Source organism: Pseudophryne corroboree, chromosome 3 (genome assembly GCF_028390025.1).
Source record: "Pseudophryne corroboree isolate aPseCor3 chromosome 3, aPseCor3.hap2, whole genome shotgun sequence".
In the NCBI taxonomy this organism is placed as follows: domain Eukaryota; kingdom Metazoa; phylum Chordata; class Amphibia; order Anura; family Myobatrachidae; genus Pseudophryne; species Pseudophryne corroboree.
The window spans coordinates 591,026,833-591,042,730 of NC_086446.1; the positions used below are offsets into that span (position 1 = coordinate 591,026,833).

The window sequence follows — 15,898 nt, forward strand, 5'->3', positions numbered from 1 at the left end:
GGAGCTTCTTCGCTCTATTAGACTCTCCCCAACCTTGCAAAGCTTGAAACAGGCACTGAAAACCAACCTGTTCATCAGGCATACTCTTACACATAACCTAGTTTTGAGGTCACTCTCCCAACTCACTACCTCAAGCCTTGGCCATCACAAACTTCCTACTATCAGGCTGCCTTTCACTTTCTCGCACCTCATGTAACCTGTCTGTCTGTCTCCCACCACCCCCTAGATTGTGAACTCTTTGGAGCAGGGCCCTCTTTCCTCCTGTTCTCCCAACTATTGTATCTTCTCTCACACTTCAATTTCCTATCTCTCCTACATAGCAACTGTCTATACCTGCATCTCCTCTCGCTCATTACTGTTTATCTCTTCCAGTGGCTGCCTGCTCCTAGTAGTTATATGACCACTCCTTTGCTTCCTTTCATCTCGGCTGTAGTGTGTACTGAGAATTGTGTTGCTAATTGTTATCTGTGCTACGTTTTAGTTTTTCTGTTACTGTAATGATAAGATCTGTGTACCCAGTATTGTTCTAATGTCTGCCGTATGTACGGCACTGTGAAACACTTGTGGTGCCCTACAAATAAAATGTAATAATAATAATAATGGTCTTATGCTCTTTATTTATATACACCTACCAAGGGGTTTGAATAAACCACGTATTGATATATACAGTACATATAATAAGATGATTGCATTGACTGTGTCACTTACATGATAATGCTTACTGTAGGTATTCTGCAGAGTCATGCAAAAGCCTGATCACATGCCTCCAATGACGGAGAGCCTGCCCTTTTCCCTCCCCTAAATGGCAGCAATACACCTTAGTTTGTGAAAACGCCTTTGCCGGCCCCTGCCCCCAAATGACATCAGACTATAAATCACTGACTGTCTGATGTTAGACTGCTTCTGTCATCACAGGACCTGTTCGCGCATGCACAGTGACAATTACACATGTCAATTAAACGTTTTCAGTTTTCTTAACCACTTACCTTGCTAATAAAATATGAAGTCCCTGCATTGTATTTGCTTTTGCTCTTTATTGTGGGTGATGGGTGGATCTTTTGGTGATGCAGCTGGTGCATTGTGCCAGGACCTGAAGCAATGAAGGGTCCCACAGCCGGTGGCATTATCAGCAGTACTAATCATGAATGAGACATAAAACGATGGAGAAGGTAATACAGCTGGAGGAAAGGAGGTGGGCCCCACTTACCCCTCAATTAGCCTCCTTACCCAAGCCTCCTCTCTGAGACTCTGAATACTGCTATTGCCCCTGCATAGCTGACATTTCAAGCTCATGACTGTCCGTGGTGTGAAAACCCCAAAAGGAGAGGAGTCAGGCCAAAACAGTTGAGCCAACTACACACTGTAGTTCTGGCATGGGGACACATGGTGTGCACCGTGCCTCCCTTCACTCCCTCCAGTGAGCCACTCTGTAGCTGCTGGCACTATACGGTTTCTGCTGCTGCTGCAGAAGCAGAATCATAAAAAAGTAAATGAGAGAGTGTATTAAACCTTTAGAGTCGCATGAGGTGCGCCATTTTTTACTACATTTGATTACATTGATGAACATTGTGCCCCAATTAAATATTTATGAGCATTTACATGTGGTATGTGCTTCATTCATGCTGTATTTTTGATGTGATAATGTACGTTACTTTTGTGTCCTTTGGTCTAGTTATTTCAATAAGACAAGATGTAACTAATTATTATTATTAATGTTTCTCATTGAGTGAATTTGGATTAAAATATTACTTGCTTGTAAATGTAATTGTTTATAGATCATATGACCACTAGGAGGCACAGTCGCAATGAAGCCTATGGAGGATATTTATTTTTCTCTCAGGAGGCAACATGGCAGCATCAACTCAACTAAGGTTCAGTGTCAGATTGGGGCATGAAGGGTCCACCAGGGGAATGCAGTGATAGGGGCCCATACTTAGGGGTATGGTCAGCCTCCAGAGGTGGTGTGGCCAGCATCACAGAGGCTCGGTTAATCATCAGAGTATTCATGGTCTGGGCTCCTTTATACAGTGTGTACTGTATAGTAAGTACTGCTAGTGCTTGCATGAAAATGCACCAAATTAATTACAGCAATGCACTCTAGAAAATATAACAAAAGTGCTGTGCAGTATAAGGTAACATACTGTATGCAGGGCCGAAACTAGGATCTTCGGCACCCGGGGCAAGGCAGCAATTTGGCGCCCCCGACTCATTCCCCCACGTGTGACACACACTATATATATATATATATATATATATATATATATATATATATGCACAAAAGAATGCCGGCACTCGTAGAGACTTTTAAACAAGACAAAGATGCAGTATCTTAAGCCAACGTTTCAGGGCTGTGCCCTTTTATCAAGACCAACTGTATATACAACAAACACACACATTTATACATTACCAGTGACACCTCATGTGCAGACGACCGCCGCTCTCCGGGAGACCCGATGACGTCATGGGCGCGCGCCGGCGCCGGCTACCCGGCGTCACCAGGGGGCGTGGTGTAACCATCACCATAGAAACAAGTGTACGGATGCTGGAATAGGATAAACAGGAACAGTCTAGCATGAATGGGGGGCACCGCATTATACTTAGCTAAACGGCCAATGTTAGACATAGCTACATAAGAGGCTAAATAAGTGGCTGAGACCAAGGGAATGAGACACAAGCATTAAAGTGTAAGACATTAAACATATTGATGGCGCAAACTCTGATATAATAACATAGATATGATCCTGTATGGTCATATTAAAAAGCATTAGGCAAAGGCTGTCAATATATGTCTAGTTATATGGGGGTTAAATGGGAACGGCTATGCAGAGGGAACTACTACAAACTAGGTGTGTAATCGGATTTATAAGAAACAGGTATAGGACAAAATGTCATTAAGCCCAAACGGTTTGACCGTTTGGAGGGTGTGGATCCAGCGGGATTCCTTTTGTAGTAAGCGTCGACCTCGATTAGCACCCCTGGAATTCTCAGGGACTCCATCGATTATTTTATATCGGATGGAGGCCAGATTATGTTGCAGTTCTTTGAAATGACAGGCGACGGGTTGGTCAGACCCGCGTCCTTCCAATGCGGCCCGTATACTGGAGCGATGTAAGGCAATACGTTCCTTAAATTGTCGTATAGTTTTCCCTATGTAGAGGAGCCCACACGGGCATTTGATGTAGTATACTACGTATCGGCTGGAGCAAGTGAAAGGTTGGGTGATACTGAACCTTTTGCCAGATCTAGGGTGGTAAAAGGAGTCACCAGTCTCCAAGCTGCTGCAAGTGGTGCAGCCTAGGCACTTATAATTCCCTGCTTTGCGTGAGAGGAAGTGAGTTGGTGCTGCAGGTTTCATCTTTGTGATGTCATTGTGGACCACAATGTCTTTAATATTTTTCCCCCTACGAAATGAGGGTAGGATCGAGGATTTGGTGAGTCTAGGCAAATGCTTGTCTTGTGCAATAATAGGCCATAGACGTTTAGCTGTTTTCATGGCTGTGGTGCTGATGGTGGAGAAATCCTGCGGCCAGGCGATCCGGTCCTGTTGATGCCTTTTAGTAGTGTTGAGGAAAAGGTTCGTGCGATCCTGTTGCAAAACTCTCTCTTTGGCTTTCTTTAAGTAATGCCATTTGTACCCTCTATTGAGGAATTTACGGGCCATCAGGTCGATTTGAAAAATGGCATCTGACCGATCACTACATATTCGTAGAATTCTCATGAATTGAGAATATGGCAGGCCCCACTTAAGTGCCGAAAGATGGAAACTGGCTGCATGTAGGGAGGTGTTTCTGTCCGTTTCTTTTACAAACAGAGAGGTATGAAGCCTGTGGGCATCATCCTGTCTGATTGAGACGTCTAAATAATTAATTTGCTCAAAGCTGTAGGTATACGTAAATTTAATGGATGCATCCATTGTGTTAATGTCCTGCATAGCCTTTATGAAGTTATCTTCTGTATCCGCCCATAAGATGAAGATGTCGTCGATATAACGGAAATAGGCTTTAATCTTGTGTGCAATGATCGAATTTGACAAAAATAAATCTTGTTCCACCTCGCACATGAAAAGGTTGGCTAGACTCGGAGCCACACAAGACCCCATCGCGCATCCGGACCTTTGTAGGTAGATACGACCATCAAACATGAAATAATTGCGGGTCAAGGTCAATTCGAGCAGCTGGATGAAAAAAATTGATTTCTGGGCCTGTGTAGTTGCTGTTGCATGAGATGGCCCTCTTAATGGCCTGTAGGCCACGTTGGTGCGGAATATTGGTATAAAGACTGACCACATCGACTGTGCACATGAGGAGTCTCTCTGGGAGTGGAGTGAGGGTAGCCAACTTGGATAGGAATGCTGTGGTGTCCTTTAAACAAGTGGGTTGACTTTGTACAACAGGCTGAAGAAAGTGGTCCAAATATTTGGACACCATGTAGTATAAAGAATCGCGGGCAGCGATTATCGGACGTCTCGGAGGACTAACGGGATTCTTGTGGAGCTTTGGTATGGTATAGAGCACCGGGATAATGGGCCAATCTTGTGTGAGTGCTTCTTTAATTTTATTATCAATGAGATGTTCCTGATTTGCTTGCTGTAAGATGTCATCCAGCTCCCTTTTATACTCCACCGTGGGGTCAGTTGACAGTAGTAAATACGTAGCAGTGTCCTGTAATTGTTTGTAGACTTCACTCTTGTATGCGGTGAGGTCCTGGACGACCACTCCCCCACCTTTGTCGGCCGGGCGTATTACTATGTCTGTATACGTACCCAGATTTTTCAATGCCTGATGTTCAGAATTGGTAAGGTTACCCTTTTGGGGGACGGGTTGCATATCTATGTTGTCATACATGTTGCTCATGTGATTGACAAAACATTTGATGTTCGGGTTGGTAGATGCTGGGTCAAAAGTGGATGGTTTGAATATTGGAGCCAGTGAAGCAGAGGTGATGTTCTCATCTGCAAAGAATTCTTTCAGACGGACTCTCCGTCCGAATTTGAAAAGATCAACTTTATTTTGAAAGACGTCCGGTTTTTTCGTAGGGACGAAGGACAGTCCTTTATTAAGAACAGAAATTTCATCAGAAGTAAGGATACGCGTTGATAAATTGAAGACTATGTCTTCTTGCTGGTGGTCTTTTTTGTAGTTCCTCGTCCACTGTCCGCCTCGGCGGGTGTAGCGCCTTTTTTGGGAGCTCGCTTCGCTCTGGTGGTCACCCCCGATGGGGTTTTTTTGGAGTTTTTTGATTGTGTTGCCTCTGCACATTCTGTATCACTGGAAGATCTCGCACTGGAGTTATCAGTGTCTAAGTTAAATTTTCTGTGACGTCTGAATTTTGGTCTTCTGTCAGTCGTGGGGTTACGATTATAAGCCCACTCATAGACCTTTTGTTCCAAATAATCTTTATCCACTGTGACCCGTTTGGATTTTTTAAATTGAATCAATTCTGAACGATATTTGTCTAGGTCCACTGTCAGCTTACTGACCAGTTCTTGTGCTGTGGTAGATTTAATCGGCTCCTGGTGGGTCGCTTCAAACGCTGCAATTTTTTCTTTGGCAATGTTTAATTCTCTCCGTGATTCTTCTATCACCAGGAGGATAAGGTCGTATGAGCACTTGTTCAGTACCGCCGCCCAGCGCCGGCAGAACTCTGGGTTATGGCGGCCAATGGTGGGGGTATTACGTATACGGAACCCACGTGGAATTTTTTTGTCCCGATAATAGTCGGATAAAGTTACTCCGTGATAATAAAAGTCAATTTCACTTTTTTTAGTCTGTTGAGTGCTAGAAAAATTTGTTCTGCAGTCTCACTCCCACAGGAATCTTGAAACTTATCTGGAAAAAGAATGGATTCTGCATCCGAGTCTGTTAGAACTAATGCTTCTCCCACCGGTAGTGTAATATTACTGTATCCTGGTACTGCTTCCGCAGAAGACATATTGTGTCCAGCACCCGAGTGGTTAAAAACAAAGACCACCAGGGAACACAACGGGGGAGGGAAAAAAGATCGTCCAGACTTGAACTGTAATACGTGAGGGGTGCCCAAACCACTCTAGTCGGTGTAGACCAGCAAGAGAAATAATAGTACACAGCACGGAATGGCACTCCCATATAACCAGAGATGCAGCTTGCTCCGGTGCCCTGCGTCAGTCACAGCTGAAGAATATGCACAAAAGAATGCCGGCACTCGTAGAGACTTTTAAACAAGACAAAGATGCAGTATCTTAAGCCAACGTTTCAGGGCTGTGCCCTTTTATCAAGACCAACTGTATATACAACAAACACACACATTTATACATTACCAGTGACACCTCATGTGCAGACGACCGCCGCTCTCCGGGAGACCCGATGACGTCATGGGCGCGCGTCCTTCGTCCCTACGAAAAAAACGGACGTCTTTCAAAATAAAGTTGATCTTTTCAAATTCGGACGGAGAGTCCGTCTGAAAGAATTCTTTGCAGATGAGAACATCACCTCTGCTTCACTGGCTCCAATATTCAAACCATCCACTTTTGACCCAGCATCTACCAACCCGAACATCAAATGTTTTGTCAATCACATGAGCAACATGTATGACAACATAGATATGCAACCCGTCCCCCAAAAGGGTAACCTTACCAATTCTGAACATCAGGCATTGAAAAATCTGGGTACGTATACAGACATAGTAATACGCCCGGCCGACAAAGGCGGGGGAGTGGTCGTCCAGGACCTCACCGCATACAAGAGTGAAGTCTACAAACAATTACAGGACACTGCTACTGTCACGATCCGGGTATCTGGACGCCATTTCTTACCCATCAGATGCCTCCTAAGGCTGGCTCAGCGCTCCAGGACCGGATTCCATCTGTTATCCTGATGTGTACATTCCTGTATCCTCTCCTGTCACTCTGGGACGCTGTCACAGTAAGCGCCATATTACACCTGGCATGGCGTCTCCCGCGGCCTCCGCCGCCGTCCCTGAACTTCTGCATTCAGAGTGTCTGAATGGCGATTACGTCAGCCGCGGCCTCCGCTGTGTCCGCGTGGTTGGATGTGCATCTGTCAGCCTGGCGCCTCCTGTCTCCGGTGGCCGGCGCCGCCATTACTGTTTTCATTACCACATGGATTACAAACCAAACTTCCCTCCAAGTGTCTGCATGGGCGCAGCCATCTTGGATTCTGTCAGCTGATCATTTCCACCAATCTGTTCTCAGTATTGATAATCTGCATAATTGCCTAGCCAATCCCTTCCTTGCTGCAGGTATAAATACACTGTGCCTGAGCAAGGAAGGCGTCAGTGCTTTGGTTGTCAAACCTAGTTCCTGTTTGTCTCTCTCCTGTGATTGTCTTCCAGGTTCCAGCTCCTGTCTCAAGACTTCCACCATAGAGACCCGCACCAGCATTCCACCTGCGGTGTAGCCTGACTCTCCAATCCATTGTGGATTCATCTGTTTCCAGCTACAACATTACCTGCTTCCAGCTCAGCTTCCAGCAGAGTACAGCTTCCCTTAAAGGGCCGGTGTCCTTTCTACACTTTACCACTCTCCACCGGTATTATTATTTCTCCGCTCTCAAGTTCTACATTTCTGTTCATATTTCATCGCTCCCAAGTTCATTTATTATTTAACTGGTTCCAGCCAGTATCCACTCCGTGCTAACAACAGTCTGGTTCCAGCCAGTATCCACAGCAGCTGTTTTATCTTCAGCAACCCAGCTTTTCCTGGAACACCAGCTGGCACAATCCTGGGTTATCTCCATTGCTACAGTCGGGCCTGGTAAGGACTTTCCATCTAGAAGATCATAAGAACTATCTCACACTGCCAGTGCCCTGTGGCTCCTGCCATCCTGTAGTACCCAGGAACTGTATTTATTCTTTGCTGACTTTTACGTTTTCTTTTACTGCTGCTGTGTTGCGGAGTTGTCATAATAAACATCATTGACTTTTATCCAAGTTGTCGTGGTCACGCCTTCGGGCAGTTATTATTCATGTTACTTACATGTCCAGGGGTCTGATACAACCTCCCAGGTTCCGGTACATCTCAGCCCCTACAACTGAGGCTGCCTCCCGTCAGCTCAGGCCCTCAGTTGTGACAGTAAGCACTGACCTAATGAATCCAGCCGGAGACCAGGATCAAGCGGCCAGGCCGATGCAAGAACTGGCAGCCCGACTAGAACATCAGGAGGCTGCACAGGGCCACATCATCCGCTGTCTCCAGGATCTCTCTACTCGGCTGGATGGGATTCAGACAACTCTCCGTGGATCAGGCGCGTCTGGTGCGTCAACCACAGTGACTCCAGCTATAACCCCACCCACCTTACCCATTTCTGCTCCACGTCTTCATCTTCCAACGCCAGCAAAATTTGACGGATCTCCAAGATTCTGCAGGGGATTTCTCAACCAGTGTGAGATTCAGTTTGAGCTACAACCTGGCAATTTTCCCAGTGACCGTACAAAAATTGCCTATATTATTTCTCTTCTCAGTGGCTCAGCCCTTGATTGGGCATCACCGTTATGGGAGAGGTCCGACACCCTGCTATCTTCCTACACTGCCTTCGTGTCAACATTCAGGCGCATCTTCGACGAGCCAGGCCGGGTAACCTCAGCTTCATCCGAGATTCTCCGTTTACGCCAGGGGTCACGTACTGTAGGACAATATCTGATACAGTTCCAGATCCTGGCATCCGAACTGGCATGGAACGACGAGGCCCTGTATGCTGCATTCTGGCATGGCTTATCTGAGCGTATTAAAGATGAGTTAGCTACCAGAGACTTACCTTCTAAGTTAGATGAGCTAATCTCACTCTGCATGAAAGTTGATTTACGTTTCAGAGAGAGAGCAACTGAGCGTGGAAGATCATCTGCTCCAAAATCTTCTGCTCCTCCTCCTCGTCAACTGTCACCATCTAAAGATGAGCCCATGCAACTTGGCCGTTTCCGTTTAACTCCTGCTGAGCGCCGAAGACGTCTCTCCGAGTTTCTCTGTCTCTATTGTGCAGCTCCGTCTCACACCATTAATGCCTGTCCCAAACGTCCGGGAAACTCCAAATCCTAACTCGCCAAGGAGAGGGCCGGCTAGGAGTAATGATCTCCTCTCCATCTCCTCAAGATTGTAATCTCCCAGTCTCGCTTCAAGTTGCTCAACGTTATCGGAACGTCATTGCCCTCCTTGATTCCGGAGCAGCTGGGAACTTTATTACCGAAGCCTATGTTAAACGGTGGTCCCTACCCACCGAGAGACTTCCTTCGTCCATTTCTTTAACTGCCGTGGATGGCAGCAAAATTTTTGATGCAGTTATTTCTTTAAGGACTCTACCAGTTCGTCTGAGAGTGGGAGTTCTTCATTCCGAACTTATTTCTTTTTTAGTGATTCCAAGAGCCACACATCCTGTGGTCCTGGGCCTTCCATGGCTCCGTCTTCACAATCCTACAATTGATTGGACGACTACGCAAATCCTGGCATGGGGTTCCTCCTGTGCTGAGACATGTTTGTTTAAAGTTTTGCCTGTCTGTTCTTCCTCCCCCAGGTCGTCTGATGTTCCACCTCCTCCATATCAAGATTTCACGGATGTGTTCAGTAAAGCTTCTGCTGATATCCTTCCTCCTCATAGAGAATGGGACTGTCCGATTGATCTCGTTCCAGGGAAGGTTCCACCTCGAGGCCGAACTTATCCGTTGTCTCTGCCTGAGACGCATTCTATGGAGGAATATATTAAAGAGAACCTAGCAAAGGGGTTCATTCGACCTTCTTCTTCTCCAGCCGGCGCAGGCTTCTTTTTTGTAAAAAAGAAAGATGGTGGTCTGCGGCCGTGCATCGACTACAGAGGTTTGAACGACATTACCATCAAGAACCGTTATCCTTTACCCCTGATTACTGAGCTCTTTGACAGAGTTAGCGGAGCTACCATCTTTACAAAGCTGGACTTGCGAGGTGCATACAATCTCATCCGGATCCGTGAGGGTGACGAGTGGAAGACCGCCTTTAACACCCGTGACGGACATTATGAGTACCTCGTCATGCCCTTCGGATTGAGCAATGCTCCAGCTGTCTTCCAGCATTTTGTCAATGAGATCTTCAGAGACATTCTATACCGTCATGTCGTGGTCTATCTAGACGATATCCTCATTTTTGCCAACGATTTAGAGGAACATCGTTTTTGGGTTAAAGAGGTTCTGTCCCGTCTCCGTGTCAATCATCTCTATTGCAAATTAGAAAAATGCGTCTTTGAAGTCAAGTCCATTCCGTTTCTAGGGTACATTGTGTCCGGTTCCGGACTAGAGATGGATCCTGAGAAACTACAAGCAATCCAAAATTGGCCGGTACCCTTAACCCTCAAATGGGTCCAGAGGTTCTTAGGGTTCGCCAACTATTACCGAAAGTTTATACGAGACTTTTCCACCATTGTGGCGCCTATTACTGCTTTCACTAAGAAGGGTGCTAACCCGTCCAAGTGGTCTGAAGAAGCCATGCAAGCATTTCATCTTTTAAAACAAAGGTTCATCTCTGCGCCTGTTCTGAAACAGCCTGACATCGACTCTCCTTTCATCTTAGAGGTGGATGCCTCCTCCGTTGGAGTAGGAGCGGTGTTATCTCAGAGGGCTAAAGATGGCCATTTACACCCTTGCAGTTTCTTCTCCCGGAAGTTCTCCCCAGCTGAGCGCAACTATGCCATTGGCGACCAGGAGTTGCTAGCCATCAAGCTCGCTCTAGAAGAGTGGAGGTATCTGTTGGAGGGAGCTTCTCATTCAATCACCATACTTACAGACCACAAGAACCTTTTATACCTGAAGGGCGCACAATGTCTCAACCCTCGTCAGGCCAGATGGGCACTTTTCTTTTCCAGGTTCGACTTTAAACTCCAGTTCTGTCCGGGCTCTCAGAATCGCAAGGCCGATGCCCTTTCCCGCTCATGGGAGCAAGAAAATGAGTCAGAGTCTTCAGACAAGCATCCTATTATAAATCCGTTGGCATTCTCCACGGTAGGGATGGACTCTACGCCCCCATCAGGGAAAAGTTTTGTGAAGCCGATGCTAAGGAAGAAGCTCATGCATTGGGCCCATGCTTCCCGTTTTGCCGGACATACAGGTATCCAAAAAACCCTGGAGTTTATCTCTAGGTCCTATTGGTGGCCAACTCTGAAAAAGGACGTCTTGGAGTTTATTGCATCTTGCCCAAAGTGTGCCCAACATAAAGTTTCCCGCCAGTCGCCTGCGGGGCAACTGGTTCCACTATCCGTTCCCCGTCGACCATGGACCCACTTGTCGATGGATTTCATTACAGACTTACCCATGTGCAACAGGTTCAATACCATCTGGGTGGTAGTTGACCGGTTCACCAAGATGGCACACTTCATTCCTCTCACCGGTCTTCCGTCAGCTTCCAAGTTGGCTCAAGTATTCATACAAGAGATCTTCCGACTCCACGGTCTTCCTGAAGAAATTATCTCAGATCGAGGAGTTCAATTCACAGCCAAATTCTGGCGAAGTTTATGTCAAGTCCTCCAAGTCAAGCTAAAGTTTTCCACGGCTTACCATCCTCAGACCAATGGTCAAACCGAGAGGGTGAATCAGGACTTGGAGGCCTTCCTCCGCATCTATGTGTCCTCCTCTCAAGATGACTGGGTTCAATTACTTCCCTGGGCCGAGTTCTGTCATAACAACCAGTATCATTCTTCATCTGCTTCAACACCATTCTTCACTAACTTTGGATTCCACCCTAAAGTCCCTGAGTTCCAACCGCTTCCAGCAACTTCTGTTCCCGCAGTGGATATCACCTTGCATCAGTTTGCCAATATCTGAAAGAGCGTACGATCAGCTCTGCTCAAGGCATCGTTCAGGTACAAGAAGTTTGCGGATAAGAAGCGTCGAGCAGTTCCTGCTCTCAAGGTGGGTGATCGGGTATGGTTATCCACGAAGAATTTGAGGTTAAGAGTTCCCAGTATGAAGTTTGCACCTCGCTATATCGGTCCTTTCAAGATTGAACAAGTCATCAATCCTGTTGCTTACAGACTCCAGTTGCCTCCCTTCTTAAAAATACCCAGGACATTCCATGTTTCCCTGTTGAAACCGCTGATCTTGAATCGGTTTCATTCCTCACTTCCTCCAACTCCGAAAGTCCAAACTCAACGAGGCGTTGAGTATGAAGTGGCCAAGATCCTGGACTCACGTCACCGTTACGGTCAACTACAATATCTTATTGACTGGAAAGGTTATGGTCCTGAGGAACGTTCATGGACCAATGCTTCTGATGTCCATGCTCCTGCCTTGGTCCGGAGATTCCATTCCAAGTTTCCTCAAAAGCCAAAGAAGTGTCCTGGGGCCACTCCTAAAGGGGGGGGTGCTGTCACGATCCGGGTATCTGGACGCCATTTCTTACCCATCAGATGCCTCCTAAGGCTGGCTCAGCGCTCCAGGACCGGATTCCATCTGTTATCCTGATGTGTACATTCCTGTATCCTCTCCTGTCACTCTGGGACGCTGTCACAGTAAGCGCCATATTACACCTGGCATGGCGTCTTCCGCGGCCTCCGCCGCCGTCCCTGAACTTCTGCATGCAGAGTGTCTGAATGGCGATTACGTCAGCCGCGGCCTCCGCTGTGTCCGCGTGGTTGGATGTGCATCTGTCAGCCTGGCGCCTCCTGTCTCCGGTGGCCGGCGCCGCCATTACTGTTTTCATTACCACATGGATTACAAACCAAACTTCCCTCCAAGTGTCTGCATGGGCGCAGCCATCTTGGATTCTGTCAGCTGATCATTTCCACCAATCTGTTCTCAGTATTGATAATCTGCATAATTGCCTAGCCAATCCCTTCCTTGCTGCAGGTATAAATACACTGTGCCTGAGCAAGGAAGGCGTCAGTGCTTTGGTTGTCAAACCTAGTTCCTGTTTGTCTCTCTCCTGTGATTGTCTTCCAGGTTCCAGCTCCTGTCTCAAGACTTCCACCATAGAGACCCGCACCAGCATTCCACCTGCGGTGTAGCCTGACTCTCCAATCCATTGTGGATTCATCTGTTTCCAGCTACAACATTACCTGCTTCCAGCTCAGCTTCCAGCAGAGTACAGCTTCCCTTAAAGGGCCGGTGTCCTTTCTACACTTTACCACTCTCCACCGGTATTATTATTTCTCCGCTCTCAAGTTCTACATTTCAGTTCATATTTCATCGCTCCCAAGTTCATTTATTATTTAACTGGTTCCAGCCAGTATCCACTCCGTGCTAACAACAGTCTGGTTCCAGCCAGTATCCACAGCAGCTGTTTTATCTTCAGCAACCCAGCTTTTCCTGGAACACCAGCTGGCACAATCCTGGGTTATCTCCATTGCTACAGTCGGGCCTGGTAAGGACTTTCCATCTAGAAGATCATAAGAACTATCTCACACTACCAGTGCCCTGTGGCTCCTGCCATCCTGTAGTACCCAGGAACTGTATTTATTCTTTGCTGACTTTTACGTTTTCTTTTACTGCTGCTGTGTTGCGGAGTTGTCATAATAAACATCATTGACTTTTATCCAAGTTGTCGTGGTCACGCCTTCGGGCAGTTATTATTCATGTTACTTACATGTCCAGGGGTCTGATACAACCTCCCAGGTTCCGGTACATCTCAGCCCCTACAACTGAGGCTGCCTCCCGTCAGCTCAGGCCCTCAGTTGTGACAGCTACGTATTTACTACTGTCAACTGACCCCACGGTGGAGTATAAAAGGGAGCTGGATGACATCTTACAGCAAGCAAATCAGGAACATCTCATTGATAATAAAATTAAAGAAGCACTCACACAAGATTGGCCCATTATCCCGGTGCTCTATACCATACCAAAGCTCCACAAGAATCCCGTTAGTCCTCCGGGACGTCCGATAATCGCTGCCCGCGATTCTTTATACTACATGGTGTCCAAATATTTGGACCACTTTATTCAGCCTGTTGTACAAAGTCAACCCACTTGTTTAAAGGACACCACAGCATTCCTATCCAAGTTGGCTACCCTCACTCCACTCCCAGAGAGACTCCTCATGTGCACAGTCGATGTGGTCAGTCTTTATATCAATATTCCGCACCAACGTGGCCTACAGGCCATTAAGAGGGCCATCTCATGCAACAGCAACTACACAGGCCCAGAAATCAATTTTTTCATCCAGCTGCTCGAATTGACCTTGACCCGCAATTATTTCATGTTTGATGGTCGTATCTACCTACAAAGGTCCGGATGCGCGATGGGGTCTTGTGTGGCTCCGAGTCTAGCCAACCTTTTCATGTGCGAGGTGGAACAAGATTTATTTTTGTCAAATTCGATCATTGCACACAAGATTAAAGCCTATTTCCGTTATATCGACGACATCTTCATCTTATGGGCGGATACAGAAGATAACTTCATAAAGGCTATGCAGGACATTAACACAATGGATGCATCCATTAAATTTACGTATACCTACAGCTTTGAGCAAATTAATTATTTAGACGTCTCAATCAGACAGGATGATGCCCACAGGCTACATACCTCTCTGTTTGTAAAAGAAACGGACAGAAACACCTCCCTACATGCAGCCAGTTTCCATCCTTCGGCACTTAAGTGGGGCCTGCCATATTCTCAATTCATGAGAATTCTACGAATATGTAGTGATCGGTCAGATGCCATTTTTCAAATCGACCTGATGGCCCGTAAATTCCTCAATAGAGGGTACAAATGGCATTACTTAAAGAAAGCCAAAGAGAGAGTTTTGCAACAGGATCGCACGAACCTTTTCCTCAACACTACTAAAAGGCATCAACAGGACCGGATCGCCTGGCCGCAGGATTTCTCCACCATCAGCACCACAGCCATGAAAACAGCTAAACGTCTATGGCCTATTATTGCACAAGACAAGCATTTGCCTAGACTCACCAAATCCTCGATCCTACCCTCATTTCGTAGGGGGAAAAATATTAAAGACATTGTGGTCCACAATGACATCACAAAGATGAAACCTGCAGCACCAACTCACTTCCTCTCTCGCAAAGCAGGGAATTATAAGTGCCTAGGCTGCACCACTTGCAGCAGCTTGGAGACTGGTGACTCCTTTTACCACCCTAGATCAGGCAAAAGGTTCAGTATCACCCAACCTTTCACTTGCTCCAGCCGATACGTAATATACTACATCAAATGCCCGTGTGGGCTCCTCTACATAGGGAAAACTATACGACAATTTAAGGAACGTATTGCCTTACATCGCTCCAGTATACGGGCCGCATTGGAAGGACGCGGGTCTGACCAACCCGTCGCCCGTCATTTCAAAGAACTGCAACATAATCTGGCCTCCATCCGATATAAAATAATCGATGGAGTCCCTGAGAATTCCAGGGGTGCTAATCGAGGTCGACGCTTACTACAAAAGGAATCCCGCTGGATCCACACCCTCCAAACGGTCAAACCGTTTGGGCTTAATGACATTTTGTCCTATACCTGTTTCTTATAAATCCGATTACACACCTAGTTTGTAGTAGTTCCCTCTGCATAGCCGTTCCCATTTAACCCCCATATAACTAGACATATATTGACAGCCTTTGCCTAATGCTTTTTAATATGACCATACAGGATCATATCTATGTTATTATATCAGAGTTTGCGCCATCAATATGTTTAATGTCTTACACTTTAATGCTTGTGTCTCATTCCCTTGGTCTCAGCCACTTATTTAGCCTCTTATGTAGCTATGTCTAACATTGGCCGTTTAGCTAAGTATAATGCGGTGCCCCCCATTCATGCTAGACTGTTCCTGTTTATCCTATTCCAGCATCCGTACACTTGTTTCTATGGTGATGGTTACACTGCGTTTACACCACGCCCCCTGGTGACGCCGGGTCGCCGGCGCCGGAGCGCGCCCATGACGTCATCGGGTCTCTCGGAGAGCGGCGGTCGTCTGCACATGAGGTGTCACTGGTAATGTATAAAT

At 46.6% G+C, this 15,898-nt stretch overlaps 1 long non-coding RNA gene across 1 annotated transcript in view; it reads right to left on the bottom strand.

Moving 5' to 3' along the window:
- Positions 1 to 15,898, bottom strand: part of LOC135058054 (uncharacterized) — a 47,956-nt gene that overhangs the window by 31,217 nt on the left and 841 nt on the right. Inside the window, exons 2-3 of the long non-coding RNA XR_010244566.1 lie at positions 2,408 to 2,542; positions 987 to 1,135 (exon numbers count right to left, since the gene is read on the bottom strand). This is a non-coding gene — a long non-coding RNA (uncharacterized LOC135058054). The remainder of the gene's footprint in view (positions 1 to 986; positions 1,136 to 2,407; positions 2,543 to 15,898) is intronic.